Below are 20,697 nucleotides of genomic sequence, written 5' to 3' on the forward strand. Positions count from 1 at the left end.
AAGACATTAGTATAATCAACATAATTTTAAAACAACTCGGGCGAAGATTTGAGATTTTTGATCATCTTAGGACGAGAGCTCCTCTTTGTAACTGAGATTATTTTTCAGTCTTTTTATTCTTCTTGTTGTGTAGTTCAATAATTCTTTTGGTCCTATATTTTACTTATAAGTTCAATGATTCATTGTAGTCCCATACCCACAATAAATCTATGTAAGTAATCCAAGGACTAAGGAATGGTTTCTACCTTATAGTGAGTCATTCTTTACACTATATATTCATTACCTTTCATAAGCAATTCTCTATTGATCATGCCATTGATTTCATTAATTTCATGTTTTATATGTTATACATTTCATATACATGAGACTTTGGAATTGTTGATGTAGCATAAGACATCTCAAGTGAGGGCCCAACATATGGGACCTTTACCAGAGGGCCTTCTTTAGCAAACACAGAGTCTGCTTAATTCGTTAATTCGTACTTCACATTATTCATTTCCTTCATTCGTAGGATTATGTAAACACCAACTGCTATACCTAGGATGAATTTTAAGACCCTCATCGGGATCATGAAGTGTAATGACCAAGAATAACCTAATGTCATTACTTAAATCTGATTTCACCTTTTCATTGTCTTGCACAAACACCTTCGATATCGTTCATTTCATTATCTTTCATACTTTGTGGCTGGCCTCATTTTTTCATTGGGAACATCAACCTTAACCAATATATATCATTTGAGCATCATGAAATACAATGTCTACCCCACACCGAAAAGAGGTGGAATCACCGACCAAAGTGACCCAAACATTCTAGCGTATATAGGAAGTTGAACCCTGCTAGATCCCTATATTGGTAGTATAGGTTCAAAGGCTAGGATATATAAGGAGACCCATACCCGACATGCCGGACAGTCTCATCTCATGAGAGTTACGTGAACCTCTGCCCTTCCCGAAGGAAGGCATCACTCGGTGTTAAGTATAAAGTTCCATTACATTCAACTCATACATCATGGAAGCTGGCTTCTAGCATGAGGGCATCATTTCTCATTAGATGATTTCTCATATCATCATTAGTATTAAGTGTGAATTGTCCTTACACTTACATATAGAGTATGACTGAGACTTGTCTCTTGATATTAAACACTCTCTTACGTGAGTACTTTTTGTGACCTTTACTTAGGCTTGGTTGAGACCTGTCTCACCATTCATCTTAGCCTTTTATCATGTTGTCACTATTTTCATTAGCATCATAGATTAACATAATTACTCATCTCATTACGTGAATGTTCATTTCTTGTTTATCTTCTAGTGTTGACTCAAGCATTATGGAGTCTTTCTTTTTAATTGAGATTTACTTACTCTGTTAATGACTGGTCATCCTTACTTTACATTGATGAAATGTGAATTTTCATTACATATCATCCTTTGGTGTTAATGAGACTAGCTCACACATTCTAACACCTTTATACGTGAGTATTCTATTAACATAGTAGCATAGGTGTAAGTGAGACTTGTCTCACTTTCTTTAATACCCAATTCTGGTCACTTACTTACTTTAGACCCCTTTAATTATGTTATAACTCACGTTACTTACTTACTTTAGTGTAGTAGATTCATATCATCGTTTATGGACGATGAGCACTTCATTCAATGAGTTTCATGAGTTCTTATGTCATTCTTTAAAAGCATGTTGGGAGTTGTATCAATGAGTGGCATGCCCTTGGTTATTGGTTCATTGAATTACTTTAGAAGTGCTTATAATATATTTAATACTCTGACTACACAAAATTGACATATGATTAGTATTGGCATAAACATTTGGGTATAGATTACATAACCATCTTGGCATAGGCCAATTTTACATTCTTTCATGCTTGGTTGGATATGTATATTATTCATAGCCAATCTTTTAATTATTTAACATAATATTATAGTCATTTTCATGCATCCCTTTTTGACAATGTATTGTTAGCCATTTTATTGGCATAAGCCAAACAATGACTCAAATTATGATTTCATGGAGATCTTTTTAGCAAACCTTACAACATAACTTTAGGCATAACGTTTTTTAACATCTTGAACAGCATGATATGATCATTTAACGAACACAACATCATCAACAAGTCACATTTATAGTAGGTGTACACAACAAACCGTAATAATCTTCATACATAACAGTTTCGAACACATCTTAACATAGTATCATTCTCTTCACCAATCTTGGTCCATGACTTTACGGTAACGTTTTTATGACATATTTGATAGCATCATATAAATATTTGATGAATTTAACACCTTCATAACGTCCCAATAATAGCAATGCAACATTCGGACAAATACATCAACAATTAAAACAATTACGGGTGTAACTAACACATTGTCGATTCATGATTCACGTTTTAAGCATTTAACTTTATACGATCACAACTTCATAGGTTAATCGACAATCATAATTCAAGAACATTACATATAATATCATCCATCACCACATACCAACAACATGATATCTAAACTGTTCAACATGGAATCGAAAAGGATACTAGGGACAAAGGAGTTCGACGAGAACACAGGAACAACCCTAGTTTTCAAGATCTTTGAATCGTTGTAAAGAAAGTTCTCTTAGAGAAAGAAGTCAAAGAGAGAAACCCATACCTTATGTAGAACTTAATATACGAAGACCACCTTAAACGGAACCTTGAAGAAACCTTAAAATTTCCCTAGAGAAATCGATAAATTTTCTGCCTTTTTCTTGCGTTCGTTGGTTACTGTTTTTGCGTCCTTTTTGTCTATGCGTTTGAACGTGATTTTTAGGTTTAAGAACTGATCTTGACTCATTCAACTTAGGGTTTAATAAGTTAATTAAATAAATTAATTAACTAATTACAAAAAAGCCCCTCCTAGATTGTCGCAAAACTAGGAAAGCACAATACTTGGTCAAATCTAAAAATTTTCCTAAGAATTTCGTTTTTTCCCTTTAAAATAATTAATTGAATGGCTAATTTAATTAATTAAGGTACCTATTTTAACTATTAAAGTGCCCCTAAATCATTGGAACAAAAATTAACCCTTTTGGACCATCTTAGGTTAAATACTAGGATGTTTCTTGAGTTGTACTAGGTTACTATAAGAATTTCAGTTTGACCCCTCTAATTTAATTAATAAATGACTAATTTAATTAATTAAGTGACCTATGTTAATTACTAAAGTACTCTTAAGACGTTATAACCATAACTAATCCTTTGAACCATTCTAGGTTAGGTACTAGATTTTTTTTTTCTTGTTTTAACCGAAATCTAGATATTTGCTTTGTGATTTCGGTTTTGCCCCTTTAAATTAATTAATTAAGTTTATAAATTAATTAATTAAGTATCCTAGGATAATTAATAAAGTACCCTTAAGTCTTTAGGATCTTAACTAACTCTTTTGACCATCCTAGGTTAGGTACTAGGTTGTCTCTTTGACTAGTACTAGGTTAGTGTCATCCCGATTTTGGTCGTAGGTTGTCGGGTGCACTAATGGGTCCAATTCAGTTAGTCCTAGGTTATTTTGTTATTTAGGGCAGTATGTTATAGTCTAGAATTTGTAGGGAGGTTAGGCTCCACATGAAGTGGTCCCTTGTGCGCGTTTTCCCCCCTAACTACCCTAACCGAATTCGGTTAGGGTGGTCCCCTCCTTTGGAAGCTTCTTCACATGTCTTGCACATATGTTTGCACATGGGTTGGTTGCACTTTAATAACTAACTATTATTTATGGTTCATTTGGGAATGTTTACTTATTGTCTCAAAGACCCTCACCATGTCCTTGAGCACTGGTTAATATACATGATCATTTTAAATGATCATGTGCTATGTGCTATGATACTAGGCTTGACACTTGGATGCCTCATACCTTATGCATAAAAGATCCACTGTTTTTTTAGCTTAGGGTCGTCATTGTAGGTACACTTCTTGGTCAATGAATCTTAGATTGGGTATGACAACCCAAAAAGTATATTTCTTATTCCTATATAGAAAATTGGCTAATATTCCTTAGTCAATTTTTCTTTACGATGCCCAATATTGAGAAATATTGGGCATTGGGGTGCCTATGTACCCCTAATAAGCTATCCTAAGGTCATTTGGGGCTCTTCATTAGACATATGATTTTCCGGAATGTTACACCATTATTCTAATATTTGTACACCATGTAATCTTATCAATTGTTGGCCATCTTATCTTATATTTTACTCATTAGTCATTGTAAATTGTGTTGGTCATTATTCTAGTGTGTCAGGGCCCGTTTGGATGGGCTTAATAAAAGCAGCTTTAAAAAAGTACTTTTGAAAGTGCTGAAACTTATTTTTAAAATAAGCAGTTATGCGTTTGGATAAAAGTGCTAAAGTTAAAAAAAAAAGTTGTTGATGTGTTTGCAAATAAGTGCTGATAAACAGCTTTTTAAATCAAAATGTCTGAAATACCCTTAAAAGCTATTAACATAATAAAAGTTAATTAATTTATATTTTACAGCCATAAATAATTATATTTTGCTATCATTCACATATTTCTTTCTCATCAAAAATTATTTATAAGAGGAATGTAAACTTATTATAGATTTTAAAGATATATAATTTGAATAGATTAAAGAATGATTTAAGATTTTATTTTAGTTTCATCCGTAGGTAATAATAATTGTCTATCATTCACATATTTCTTTATTATCACAAATTATTTATAAGAGGAATATAAACTTTTAATTAAGTTATATGTGCAACTTATTGTACATTTTAATAATATATAATTTGAATAGATCACTTGAAAGATTTAAGATTTATTTTATTTTCATTCATTAGTAATAGTAATTGTCTATCATCAACACGTGAAAAGGGAAAAATAGAAGAAAGAGATGTTAGGGTTATGTGGGACATTAGGAGATTGTATAAAAATATTAAGGGCAAAAAGGTAAAAATGTGGTCAACTTAAAACAGCTTATAAGCTGGAAAAAAAAAAAGCACCCCTACCCCAACTTTTAACTTTTGGCTTAAAATAAGTTTTTTTTAACTTAAAATAAGTTATTTTGAGTATTGCCAAACAGCCAAATAAGTCAAAAACCAGCTTTTAAGTCAGTTTGACCAGCTTTTAAGCTGAGCCAAACAGGCTCTCAATCATCTATAAAAGTATTAAAACTTGTAGCTTTGGACGTAGGTTTTAGAAGCCTCTCTCTCACTACTTACAACTTTTTACTTTGTAATTTTCCACTTGGCTTCTTGATAAAATTTTAGTTGGTTTGTCTTGTACATTCAAGATCTTCTTTAAATTAAACTTTATATATTTACATATTGAGTTTTTGTACTTTTTTCTTAGACTAATGATAAGCTAATCTTCTTGTATTGAACTATATCATACTATGTTTTTATGTGGTGATAGCATAATAAGAATGTTGATCTCTCTCTGTGCATGATAGCGTAATTTGGTAACGTGTGCCCACATATTCGAATGGCGTAAGTAAGGAAGAAAAAGGAAGTTGTCAAGTTGGTGTGATGCTGGGAAGGGTGGAGAGACTGGATCTGGGGAATACAGGAACAACTAGGGAAGGAACCAATGGAACAGTGGCCTCCTCTTCTGTCAAAAGAGGTAAGCCCTAAAAACCATTGGAGGAATGCACTTCAAAATTAGCGTGGGAAATAAATCTACTGACGAAATGACTATGAAAGGGGAAAACCTAGAAAATGAGTCACGAGGAGATGCGTAGAGGAAGTTAGATATAAATGTCTAGCCTAACGAGAAATGAGTGAACTTCTTCAACTCGAACAAGAATGAGCTTGGGTTATATCAATCCAGCAATGAAGAATGGGGACAAGGTCATTGAGCTGAAAAAGGAAGAAGTTGACAAAGCAACTGAAGAATGGAAACAATCTCTCATATTATTTGTAGTGGGGGATTCACCTACAATTGCTGTTGTAGAAAGGTATATTGTTCTACAAGTGCAGAGTATGAACAAACCTTAGGTATACTATCACAATAATAGGTATTTCCTAGTGCTATTTGCTGACATAGATAATAGGAATGAGGTACTATACTCAAGTCCTCATCTGCTCAATAGCCGACCTATACAAATGAATGTACAACTAAAGTAGATCGGATATCATTTGTAGGTTGCTAATTGAAATGGATGTGGCTAGAGAATTTCCTAGAAAGCTGAAGGTGGAAAATCTCAATGGCATGGTATTTGAAAAAATAGTGCAATATGAATGGGTGTCGGAGTACTATGATAAGTGCATGCAGGTAGAACATAAATGGCATGCAAGGGAGGGGATTAAACATGTAGCACAATACAAGAAAGTTAAAAAATGGCGACCTGAAGTGGATGGTAGTAAAGTTGGGGAACTGGAAATGCAAGGGTCAAAGGAACTTATGGAAGTACTTATAGAAGAGATATGGAAACAGATACCAACAAAGACAATAATCAAAAGTCCTAATAAGCAGTGGAAACCCCAAGTGTTGGTGAGGAATGGTTTCAATATTTTGAGTACCTTTGAGAAGGGGAGTACAAGTAATGAAGTTGGGAAAAAATAAGACAAAAGAGGGTGTGAGGGATGATATAAATTCACATGAATATGCAACTCACAACTTGGAACATTAGGGGTTCAAATAAACCTCATAAATAGAAGGAACTAAAATTATTTATGAGGGAAAATAATGTCAGCATTATAGTTGTTTTAGAGCATAAAATAAAGGAGGAATTAATGAGTAAAGTAATTCAAAAAATTTCACCTGGTTGGAGATGTGAGAACTATACGTACACTTCTAAAGGAAGAATTTGGGTTCTATGGGATCCTCTTTGTGTGGAATGTATTGGGAAAACAAGTCTTATCAATACATTCAAACACATGCGAGAACTAAAAATAGTGGTATGGAGTTTATGTTTGTGGCAGTATATGGACAACAGAAATCCACGATAGGCTAGCACTATGGGAGGATCTGAGGTGTTTGGCTGCAAATGCACAAGGACCTATATTATGTGTGGGGGATTATCATGCAATTATGCAAGCATAATATAGGTCACAAGGAAGTTTAGTACAAGACATGAAGGTGAAAGATTTTGATAAGTTCCTAATAGAGATTGGAACACATGACTTAAAAACAATAGGGGGTTCATATACTTGGACTAATGAACACACTTGTAGTAGAACTGATAGGGCTACAAAGGATATTGAATGGATGATACATATGTCTGCAACAACAGTGAACATATTCAGGTCAAGGGACTCTGATCATACTCCTCTAAAGTTTGCATTGGACAGGTATTCCAAGTAAAATGCTTAAACTTTCAAGTTTTTATTTTTTGTGCAAAACATCCAAGATTTATATAAGCAGTGAAGCAAGCATAACAAGGACATTCTGAAGAAGACATGGAGACAATTTGGTGGAAAATCAAAAAAGTGGTAAGATTCATCAAAGGGTTGAATAATACTGAGTTTAGGGGAGTGAAAGACGAAATACAACTTATTAGAACCTAACTCCGTCAAGTACAAAAATGATATGATAGATTCTAAAAGAGTCCAGGCTAAGGGAGATAAAGAAAGGAGCTGAGACAACAACTAGAGACACGGAATTTGATGGAGGAGAGTGCTATAAGGCAAAAATCAAGGGCGCAATGACTGACGTTAGGACATGCAAATACAAAATATTTTTTTGCCCACATGAAGAGTAGACTAGCTCGGAATACAATAACAAGTCTCATTACTGCTACAGGAGTAACTGTATTTTCTTTGAACGCAATTGTGAAAGAGGCCATTAATTTTTATAAAGAACTACTGGGTCAGACTGCTACAACCTTGTCAAGTATGGGCATGTCTATAATGAGGAAAGGAAGAGTCCTTAATAGAGCGCAACAAATACAGGTAGCAGCTCCAGTAGTAAGAAAGGAAGTGAAAGTAACTCTACAAGGGATAGGTGATCTGAAAGCTCCAGGGAAGGATGGTTTGAATGTAGTGTTCTTAAAGAAAGCATGGTCACTGGTGGGGAGGAGGTAACTAATGTAGTTTCAATTTTTTTCAACAAAGGGGTGAAGTACCAAGCTAGTAATTGTACAAATGTCACTTTCATTCCTAATAAGAAAAATCCAGGATCAGTGAGTATAAACCCATATCATGTTACTTAATCATTTATAAATTTATATCCAAAGTGATAACTACTAGGTTAGGGCAGGTCATGGAGACAATGGTGGACTCAAACCAGTCAGCATTTGTTCCAGTAAGATATATAAATAACAATATCATAATTGAGTCACGAGTTGGTGAAGGGATATGGCAGACAAGGAGTTTTCAGAAGATGCATGTTGAAAGTAGACATGAAGAAAGCATATGACTCCTTGGCATTGTCTATTTTGAAACAAATCCTAGAAGAACTTTAAATTCCTGCAAAAGTCATAGAATGGATAATGAAATCTGTTACAACTGTTACATATTCCATCCACATTAATAGGCATAGTACAACACCTTTCAAATCTAAAAGAGGAGTCAGGGAGGAGATCCTTTGTCTCTGAAGGTTTTAAAAAACATATTTAATCTAAATAACACAGGGAAATCAAAGTCTGCACCTAAAACATAAAGACGAAAGAGAACATAATTGAAGCAAAAGAAGAGCTTTTTTATTAATGCTTCAGATTAGATATATAAAAGCCTAGAATGAAAAGTAAAAGTAATAACACATGATCTAGCAGTCACTTAACAACTCCTAAATAATAGGAAAGCATGACTAACAACTAATTGACTAAGTCTTGCTTAAAACATAGGCACTAAAATTAATTTAATGTAGTTGAAAAGAAGACTTGCTTTGAATATTGCAAACTATAATTTTCTGTCTAAGAAGCTCGAATTTGCTGATCGGTAAAGGCTTAGTAAATAGATCTGCTAGCTGGTTTTCAGACTTGCAGTAGACTAGAGTCACTTCTCCTCTTTGCTGCATTTCTCTCAGGAAATAGAACTTGATATTGAAATGCTTGGTCTTCTTGTGGAACACCGGATTGTTTAAGATTGCAATAGTTGTCTGGTTGTCGACAAAAATGATAGTACATTCCTTGTGTTCCAAATGTAAATCATACATGATCTTTCTAAGCCACAAGACTTGGTTTACTGATCCTGTTGCTGCTATGAATTCAGCTTTTGCTGTTGATTGTGCAATAATTTCCTGTTTCTTAGATGACCATGAGAATATTCCTGAACCTAGGCTGGAACAATGGCCAGAGGTACTTCTCATATCATCTACGGATCCAGCCCAATCACTATCTTAGAATCCAAGTAACTTAAAGCTTGAACACTTCTCAAACTTTACACCATAATCAATAGTACCTTTGATATATCTTAATATTCGATTTGTTGCTTTTAAATGCAGTTCACTTGCACAGTGCATAAAATGAGATAAGAGACTTACAACAAATAAAAAATAAGGCCTTATTGCAGTGAGATACATTAAGCATCCAATCAAGCTTCTATAATAACCTTCATCAACTTTGTCGGCTCCATCTTCTTTACAGAGCTTCTCTTTTTTATTCATCAGCGTTCTCATCGACTTGCATTCCTCCATTTGAAATTTCTTCAGAATTTCATTTGTGTATATCTTATGGCAAATGAACACTTCACTTTTGCTTTGCTTGATATCCATTCCAAGAAAATAGGTCATAAGATCAAAATCTTTCATTTCAAAAACTTGCATCATTTTTTCTTTAAACTCCACAACTAGCCTTGTATTATTTCTTGTTACCAGAAGATCATCACATAAAGCGACATAATAAAGATATCAGTGTTTTTATATTTTAGATACAAAGTCGATTCAGACAAGCTTTTTTTAAAGCCTAAGCTTCACAGATGATCATCTATACTACTATACCAAGCTCTTCGTGCTTGCTTTAGGCCATACAAAGTCTTTTTTAGCTGATAGACTTTGTCTTCATCACCGTGTTTCACAAATCCTGATGGTTGCTCAACATATATTTCCTCCTCCAGTATTCCATTTAAGAAAGGTGATTTGACATCAAGTTGGAACACCTTCTATTCCTTTTGTGCTGCTATAGCGAGTAACAATCTGGTTGTGTCTAATCTTGCAATACGAGAAAAAGTGTCAGAGTAATCAACACCATAAATTTGTGCTTACCTTTTAACTACAAGCCTTGCCTTGTATTTGCTGATGAAACTATCTGCATTTAACTTTGTTCTGAAGACCCATCTCAAACCAATGACTTATGCCTTCAGGTTTGTTGACCAGCACCCAAGTTTTATTTTTCTCAATCATGGAGATCTCCTCCGCCATTGCTTTCTTCCATTTTGGGTCTTGCAAAACTTCTACGGGACCAACAAGTTCATAGATGGCGACATTACACCTCTGATAGATATCTGACAACAATATTCTCCCCTTGAATGGATGATCATCTTCTAGTTCTTGCTGCCATTGTTTTGTTTCTTCAGGAGGGATGATGTTTGCTTCTAGAGAGCGTCTTCGTGATTTCTGAGAGTTCTTACAGTACAACTGTTCATTTTCACTAAAATGAACATCTCTTGTAATTGTCATCTTTCCTGTCTGAGGATGATAGAGCTTGTAGGCTTTAGAAACTCCATTGTAACCCACATGAATGCCTATGATTACCTTCTTGTCATGTTTGTCACGTTTAACCTGAGGAATATGAACAAAACAGACACAACCAAACACTTTAAGAAAACTTAGTGAATGCTTAAACCCATACCAAGATTCAAATGGTGTTTTATCCTTTAAAGCTTTCGTTGGAAGTCGATTCTGCATAAAAACTGTGGTAGTTGTTGCCTCTGCCCAAAATATCTTGGGCAACTCCTTCTCATGCTACATGCATCTGTCCATCTCCATTATCCATCTATTTCTTCTTTCATTAACATCATTTTGTTCTGGTGTGTTTTGTGTTGTAAGCTGATGCACAATACCGGCCTCCTCATAGAATGAATCAAATTTTTTTGAAGTGTATTCCTTCCCATTATCATACTTCAAATCTTGAATCTTACAATTACTTTGATTTTCCACCAATATCTTGAATTTCCAAAATACACCAGCAACTTCTTACTCAAATTTCAAGAAAAAATCCAACACATTCTTGTAAAATCGTCAATGAAAAGAACATAATAGATGCTACCTTGTAGTGATGGAGTTCTTTGAGGCCGTGCAACATCAGTGTGAACTAGTTGTAGCTTTTGTGAGGCTCTCTAGGTTGATTTTGGAAATATCTTTGTGTGTTGCTTACCAAATTGGCAGGCATGATATTTCGTGGAATTTGCTTCCATATCAGGTAAGCTCTCCCCTATCTTCAACTTTTGCATCTTGAAAAGCCCTTGATAATGATAGTGCCTAGTCTCTTATGCCATAGCTCAGCAAAATTTTCTTTTGCTGAATACAACATTTTCTCTTTCTCAAATGGACCTAATGAGAAACTTTTTCCTTCCATTTTGACATTAAAAAGGTCCTGCCCTGAGGGATCCTTGATCAAGAAATATTTATCTTCAAAATAAAGTTTGATAATTAAAAAGTTTCGGTTTAAGTCTGGAACACAAAGAACATATGTTATTTTTTGTACCTACTTGTGTCTCAACTGCAATAGCTCCCATTCCTTTTACTAGAATGTGACTACGATGGCCTATTTGAACATTTCCAACTCGAGTAGGCTTCAATTCTTTGAAGAATTATCTATCATGAGTCATATGATTTGTACATCCACTATCAATCAACCACAACTCGCTAGAAACATTGCTTACAAAACATGATACAACATATAGTTGATCCTTCTCTTGTTCATTTACAACTCGAGCATCTACATCCTGCTACTGAGTTTTGTTCTTACAAATGATTGCTTCATGTCCAAACTGATTGCAGTTATTGCACTTAGCTTCAGGCCTTCTCTAACACTTGAAAGGTGCATGTACCATCTTGCCGCAATGCTTACAAGGAGGGTAGTTTCCTTTGAAGCAACCTGTTTTGTTTTTGTTGGTGCATGATGCACCTTATCAATATGTTGGTTGGTATTTCTTGTTCTTCTTTTTCTTATATCATCCATCATCTTGATGCTTGGCAGGTAAAGCCCCTTCAACAACTCCTTCTTGTCTCATAATACGTCGTTGCTCTTGTGCTTGAAAGGCACTTAAGAGCTCTGTTAGTGTAATACTGGACAAATCCTTAGTATTTTCTAAGGTTATAATGGTCACCTCAAATCTTACAGGTACCGTTACAAGGATTTTCTCAACGATCCTTGAATCGTGAAAAGTAGAACCCAACAATCTGACATGATTGGCAATGTTAAGAAGTCGGTCAGTGTATTCCTTTATGGTTGCACTGTCCTTCATCTTTTGAGCTCAAAATCATGTACTAAATTTAGCATTTGCATCCCTCGAATTCTCTTATGTCCTTCGTACTCAGCCTTAAGATAATCCGATATCTCTTTTGCCGACTTCAGAGACATGATACGAGTGAAGACAGTGGATGAAACTGTAGCAAATAAACACGTCTTTGCCTTTGATTTCCTAATTTTCCTTTCCTGGTGATTTTTTATTTGCGCCACCGTCAAATTATTTGGCAAGGGAAAAATGATGTATTCATCTTCTATAGCCTCCCACAGATCCAAAGCTTCCAAATATGCCTTTATTCTAACAGCCTAGATTCGATAACTTTCTCCACCAAAATTTGGTGGTGCCATTGAAGAAAAACTTACTTCTCCGTTCATGGTATTCATAAAATCTATTGTCACCCACACACAAAGGTCCCTTAAGAAATAAAGCTCTAATACCAATCGAATATTTTAAAAAACCTATTTAATCTAAATAACACAGGGAAATCAAAGTCTGCACCTAAAATATAAAGACGGAAGAGAATAGAATTGAAGCAGAAGAGGAGCTTTTTTATTAATGCTTCAGATTAGATATATAAAAGCCTAGAATGAAAAATAAAATTAATAACACATGACCTAGCAGTCACTAAACAACTCCTAAATAATAGGAAAGCATGACCAACAACTAATTGACTAAGTCTTACTTAAAACATAAGAAGTAAAATTAAATTTACTGCAGTTCAAAAGCAGATTCCTAACATTCTCCTTACTACTAGCTATGGACTATTTGAGAAGAATTTTGAAAACTCTGCAGTCTAATCCTAATTTCCACTATCATCCCATATGCAAGAAGCAGAGGATAGTGCAATTGAGTTTTGTTGATGATATATTGATATTTTGCACAGGAGATTTGAAATCAATGAAATGCCTTATTCAATGTTTTATGATGTTCTCCAAATCTTCAGGCCTGATAGCAAATGTATAAAAGAGTAGTGTATATTTTGGAGGAGTAAAACAACACCAACAAGAGGAGATAGTGCAGGAACTGCAATTTGTTAAAGGGACCTGCATTTTAGATATCTTGGAGTACTTTGAGTACAAAAAGATTATCCATGGTACAATGCAAGCCTTTGTTGGACAAGACGATAGGTAGGAAAACAAGCTGGACAACTAAATTTTTATCTTATGCAAGTAGAGCTCAACTTATAAATAGTGTTTTGTATGAAACTTAAATGTTCTGGACACAAGTGTTTGCTCTGCATTAAAAGATTATTCAAATAGTGGAGAATATGTGTAGAAGATTGGTGTGGATTGGCAATATTGAAACATCAAAAAAGCTTTGATTGCTGGGATCAGAGAAGCTTGTACAAGAAACATGGTAGTGTACTCTCTGAACATAGTGTATATGCAGATGAGGGGTACAATAGAAAAGGTAGTCTGGACATCAATAGTATGGATTAACATTGGGGATCCTAAATGGATATTCATATTATATCCTGCGGTAAAAGGCAAACTTGAAACAAAAGATGGATTGGCCAAATGGGGTATGATTCAGTCTCAAACATGCCCTCCTTGTCAGAAGGATAATGAAGTTCTTGATCACATCTTTTTTCGATGTGCATATGTTGCAAAGGTATGGAACAACATACTTAACTAGCAAGGGATTAAAAGGAAGAGCATGAATTGGACAACTGAAATACAGTGAAAGGAAAGAGTAGTACAACTCTTGTGTATGGAATGGCAATGGCTAGCATAGTATACAAACTATGGATGGAACGTAATAGCAGGATCTTCCAACAGAAACAACAGCCAACAAGATCAATAATAAGACATGTCACCCGGGAGATTCATGGGAGAGGAAGAAGGCATCCTAAAGTGGCAACTAGATTATGTGATTTGAATAATTACCCTTACAATATAGTCAGATTGATATGACTGGTACGCTTAGCAAGGTTGGAGCGCATGTCCACACCTGCTTGTTTTTCTAATTTGTAACATTTACTTGGTAAATGATATGTTTACTTACAAAAACACTTGTTATAATAGATAATTTGTCTTGTCCCCTCCCCCCCAATAAAAATAAAAGGAATGGTGACTATGTCATTTGTTGAGTGTTTTAAATATTTCTGCTAAGGTCAAACAAAGAACAATTCTGGCGGAATGTTTGAATAACTGTCGAATAAATCTCTTTGTTACACATAGCCAAGTGGGTGTTAGGGGCGGACCCGAATAGTAGAAGCTTTCAACATCCCCAGTCAGGTGAGATATCTTCCTTGTCTTGAATTTGAGTATTCTAATCTTTAACTAAATTCTTGGTCCATTTTGATTTGGCATTCATTTTTTCTCTCTTAAGCTGCTTCCCAGCAAAAATAACCATTGTTGGTCAGGTAGAATGTCTTCCTTGTCTTGAATTTTATCCTTGAAACCTTCAAGATCACTTCAAATTTTTCCAATTCATAAGCTTAAAACTTAGGCCCAATTTTCCTCATTGATTGGTCTTTCTCTACTATCACATTATATGTGTTTCCACTATTTTTCCTTCTTGGTTTGTTATAACTTGAACTTCAAAAGAAGGTGGCATTGACACAACAACTGACATTGAAGGACTATATAAATTTGTATTTTCATATTTATCAATAGTAATCTCTTTCACATTCCTCAATGTGGTTGATTAAATGCAAGATAACATGGTTGGTAGCCAACCATAGCAATCTCACAGTCTCTTACACGATCCATTGACCTTTGATTGATGTTAGCAGATTCAATTATAATGTATTCGTCATCAACATCAAGAAAGAACAAAAGAAGCAAACATTAGTTTGATCAAGATGATCAATAGAGCAAAAATTGGTACTTCGTGTTTCTATTTGTTTGTCCAGTTTCTGATTTGACAAAGAGTTTAAGCAAAGAAGACTTTTGAATTTTGTAGTCTTAAGCTAAGGATGTGTAGAATGTACACACATAAACATGTCCTCGAAATTTAGAATTGAAGAGTTGTAATAAAAAAGGAAGAGACGTTCTTTGTGAAAGAAATTAAAAAGGAAAGTAAGAAAAAACATGAAATTGTTTACTTACTGATCATGATTTTTAATGAACGTAAATAATAAAGCACCTGAATTCTTGTCCTTTTGCATAATTAGTATCAAAAACTTGTTTCTGATGAGGTTTGTTGTCACGACCCGAGAGTACCCCCAAGTTGCAACACGACGTACTCGACCTCGAAGAGGTCTTATACAAGTTCTTAGCATTCATTCATCACATAGGCTATAAAAATAGTGCAAAATTAAAACCATTAACCCAAAATCATAAGACTTGAAAGTCATCAAAATTTAGAAATATTTACTTGCGAAAGAAATACTAGTCTCACATAGACAACTTAGATCCAATTTCAAAGAAACATACTAGAGACACAACCCTTAATAAAAAAGAATACTACAAGTCTATTACAAAGTCTTAACAAAAGAAACTAGAACATAGAATCTATGTCCTCGACATATAAGGACATTCCAAAAGTCTTTAGACAAACTCTAGTCCCAAGCTTCACTTTAGAGGGCACTTCACTTGCAAACACCTACACTTGTAGTAAAGAAAAGAATGGGGTTATCGCAATTAAGTACTAAGTATGATGACCACGCAAAAGCATGCATAAAAAGACATTAATTTGAGATATATGTTTTCATGCCATTTTTTATTTAAAAAAATCCATAAACACATGTATAAGAGACACATTATAAGCCCCATCCATATACCCACATTATAGACATGTTCAACTATTAAAAATATTCAACTCATATACATATTTGTCACATAGGCCATTTCATCATCTTAGACTCTCCACCTAAAGTTATTCTAAGACCCAAATAAGTAAGACATGGAGGGGCAACCCATACTACCTCTTCAAACCACGCTTGGATGTTCCTCAAGTTTACAATAGATAAGTTCTCTTCTATTCCAACTTTAACATGCTAGGCAACTCATTCTATCAATGTAAGCTACTAGCTCAACATTTCCTTCTTAGAGACATTTAAGGACACATTCATGCATTTAGAGGACTTTCACATAGCAGCAACTTAGGACTTAGAGAACTCACTTTAGAACCTTCTAAGCCTACTTATGTCATGTGTAGATAGCCTCTCATACTACTACATACACGTTCTAAACCCTATCAAGTAACTAGAGTGCACATCCCGCATGATGGGTATAGGCGTTAACCAACATAAACCATGCTTTCTAGACAAGGAATCCGGTTTCATAAGACCCTATACCGTGGAGAGTGCTCTACTTGCCATGGTTAGAACTAATACACAACCTATGTTGGAAAATGGCCTAGGGAATATCCAAATATGTTTATTAGACTCTAGCCTTTTCTTCGGAAAGAGACACCATCTTAACCATATCCACTCGGTGCTAGCCTTGGTTTCCATAGAGTAGTTCATCCACATGTATGTATTAGAAAGAGCACCAATTTTAGATCTACCAACCCATAAAAATTCTACCATGAAGGGCACCATGCTTAGGTCTACGAGTTCAAGACATAGCCTAGAGGTCTCATTAGTTATTCATATAAAGGTACCAATACTAGGTCTACCAATTCTAGACATTCATTCATTCATTACTCCTGAAAAGGATGCCTAAGCCTACCACTTCAAGAGATCATATTCAACAGCTTTCATACATCAAGGAGAGGCAACTACGTCAACCAATTCCAAGAGATCATACTCAAGAAGTTTTCATGTATTAAGAAGAGGTATCGAAGTTTACCCAATTAAGATCAAACATCACAATAAAGAGACCACTTCTTATTCTACCATCAACACATATGAGCAGTAAGAGAGGATATACATTAATCACAATATAATAACACTGTATGAAAGATCTCCTTGAGGCAACATGAACATGTTCATATTTCACCTTCGCATATACCTTAACATAACTCACCCTATAATGCCTTCAAGGCCGTGAGCACAATACATACACAATTATTAAATATCTCCACAATAAGTGGATCAAAACATACAAGAACAATCCAATATAGCAAGAGAATTAGGTCAACCTACCCTTCGCCCAAGCCATAATCAAACTTACTCAAGTCTACAATAACTCATCATAAGTAGGTATAGATAATAATAGAAATCATTAACACAATTAAATCTAAGCAAAATTTTATGAATCTCCAATCATAATCATCAAACCTACTTCATAAGCAAAATTTAGGAATTTAGTGAAATAATAGGTTCGTGGAGTTTTCCACCTTAAAACATCAAATAAACAGTGATATAATCCTATTAAATCATTTGAAATCATTTGATGCAAGAACCATGAGTTTGAGTAAGAATTGGGGTTTTTTCATTAACTTTGGAAACTTGGAAGCTATTTTGGAACTTTGCCCAAGAAATTTGATGAAGAAAGCCTTGAATTTGAAACCTTATCTTCCCACCTCTTGTTCTTCCTTGTGCTTGAGAAAAATATTGAGAGAGAGAATAACTTTTGAGGTTTTGGTTAGGGGTTCTGAAAATAATGAGTTAAAGGAAGGTTTTAAGACTGAAAATTAGTTAAATATACCATATAAACCTTTTAAAATCAATCCCACCAATTAAAATACTTCATTAAAATTACTCAAAAAACCCTCAACTTGGTCAGCCCCCGCTAGAGACCATGCCCACTTGGATGGGCTGTGAAGGGGCACCATGGCTCGTGGTGGTGCCTCTGGTCCTTGAGGCAGTGACAAACTTTTCCTTTCCAAGCCCTACAAGGTTAATCCACCTTCATGACCTCCTTCACGAGTCGTGGTCAAGACCACTGGTTGTGAAGAGCTCTTGAAAGTTGGGGCAGTGGCTTGGCAAAAGTTCCTTGCATCACGTGACACCAAGGCACCTTCACGACATTCTTCACGAGATGTGGTCAAGACCATTGTTCGTGAAGTGGTCCGTGGAGCCCTAAGGTAGTGTTTAGCCAAGGTTGGAAGCCTTGGCCTTTTGGATAAGGCCCTTCTTTTCTTGGTTTTGCACAATACCAAGCACCCTAAACCAACATGAAAAAGGGTCTTTTAACATAAAGTCTAACACGTTCCTTGAAGTTTAATCATTAAACTCTCTTAAACAAAGCTCGAGACAACAATACACCTCTTAGAACACATTAACTCAAAAAACTAGTTTCCAAACGTCATTGTTGTCCCTTGACATTTGACCTTTAAACTCTTTTAACTAAACTTTTAAAAGTAATTTCCCATCATTTTAACAAGTTACCAACTTCTAAAACACGTTTGGAGATCTAGCTATTCCTACTTCATTTTTAGGGTTGAAACATTTGTATTCTCCAGGCTTTTTGACTTCACGATTTCCAAGAAAGAAAAATGTCAAGTACTCTCTAGGACCAACAATAGTATTTCCCTCGACCTCAAGAAATTGCATGTGTCTGTATACATCATTTCTACTTTCCTTTTTTGCAAATCTAGAATTACATGAACATAATCACTTTTCGATATACCTTTTGGCCACATTGGAATAACAATGTAGACTGCAAATCTCTCTTCTGGTTGAATCTTGCTCAGAATCTTGAGTGAGATCTCCTTTGGGATAAGATGCAAAGCTCCGATGTTCTCGAGCTTGATATCATTTTGCAAGTCCAACTATAGCAACTTTCAATAAAGTATTGGTTTGCAATGTAAATGAAAATCTTGGCTCGACGAATAGCACTAATGTATGCATCAGGGATACTGTGATCAATGACGTTTTCTATTCAAGTAAAAAGGCCTACATCATATGCTTCTTCGGGATTTACAGGGAAGTTAGTAACAACCCCACCATCAATAAATCGGAATATTTGAACATTCCAAGTTTCTCTATCCCTTGATGTTGTGACTTACATTGGATGAATAATAAACTTATCAAACTCATTCATTGAGTAGATAAATCTATTTCCAATCTGCTTCCTCCACGTTTGCTCAAAATTACACAAGACATCCCACGCAATGGTCCCTTCTAACCTACAATGAATGTAATGCCAAGGTTCTTTTGGACCACCTTTTGCAATTGAAGTGTCTTGAAAGTTGTGCTGATAGAAATCTTGCCTATGTATGGTTTCCAATGTCCTGAATAATGAATGATCACGAGTATCACATCGACCATCCCAAAGATTAATACCACCAAGAAAACTTTCTATCATCCTTTTATGTGACATCCCTCCTGGAATTTCAGTGTCTACAACGATCGTCATTTGATGATGACTAAACATTACACCAACTTGAAACCCCTGAATCACTGCATTTTCACTATCAGCATTACGCGGACATAAACAATAGTGAACATATGTGTTGTTAACATAATTTTTGGTTTCTTGATCATGAGTTGACATTATTCCATCTCTTTTTAGTACCTCATCTGAAGTTATATCATCCCAAACTAGCAATAGGACATTAACTCCTTCACTTGCTTTAATTTCGGGATCTCTCCGAGAGTAATTTCGCCTACCTTTAACATTTTTGGATTTTTTATCAAGGTAATTTTCGTATACATTGACCATCCGGCTATATAAATGATATGCTTTGCATTGTTGATTGCATCAAAAATATTTTCCCAATATCTTTGATGTTCGAAAAGTCCTTGTGATTTGAGATAATTTGTGATATCATCTTCTGAAATGTTTGCATCGGGGTAAAGTGTAACTTGACACCCTTTTCTCTCTTTGCAACGCGTATAAGAGACTCCTGTTGGGGATATGAATGGGTTGATTAGGGCATCATGCGGAAGCTTACAAATTGCAAATCATATTATTGATAAATCAGATAGCAAAAAATTATGCTAAAAGTAAAAATACTATTATACCAAAACAAATATGAAGAAAAACATTGAAACTGTAGAGAGAAGAAATCTCCCCATGACTTAAAGTATCTAAAGGACTACGTCGTGGAATCTATTGTTACTTTGTGTTAGAATAAACTAGTCTATATTTATAGAGTCCTAAAACCATTCCTATTAGAAAAGAACTAGCTAGTCGAAAACTTTTTCTTACTCCAAAACATTTTCCTTAAAGAAAAGAATAAACCAAATATGAAAGAATATTATATTTTCTTTTCAAGAAAAGTAAAAGCATTTATGGTAAAGTTTTGTCTTTTCTTTAAGGAAAAAAAAATCTTAAATTATAGTAAGAAAATCAGGGCTAAACCCTAACAAAATCTCCCCTTTTGGTTGTTGTCGTCTTCATTGCATGATAATCTAGTTCTTCACAAGATCTTCATCACTGTTGCTTGCCTTGGATAAAAATAAAGTTTATAATATATGGGTTAAAAATGGTTAAAAATATTTTGTTTTATTCCTAAAATTGATGCAAAAGGAATGTTCAAAATATGCTTGAAACTTGTTCTCCACATGTACCTTGACAA

General features: G+C 34.8%; 1 pseudogene; it reads right to left on the reverse strand.

Annotated features, from left to right (window-relative positions):
* Positions 1-14,975: 14,975 nt before the first annotated feature.
* Positions 14,976-20,194, reverse strand: LOC107027635 (annotated as a pseudogene).
* Positions 20,195-20,697: the final 503 nt, after the last annotated feature.

The sequence above is a fragment of the Solanum pennellii genome, chromosome 8, assembly GCF_001406875.1.
Source record: "Solanum pennellii chromosome 8, SPENNV200".
NCBI lineage: Eukaryota > Viridiplantae > Streptophyta > Magnoliopsida > Solanales > Solanaceae > Solanum > Solanum pennellii.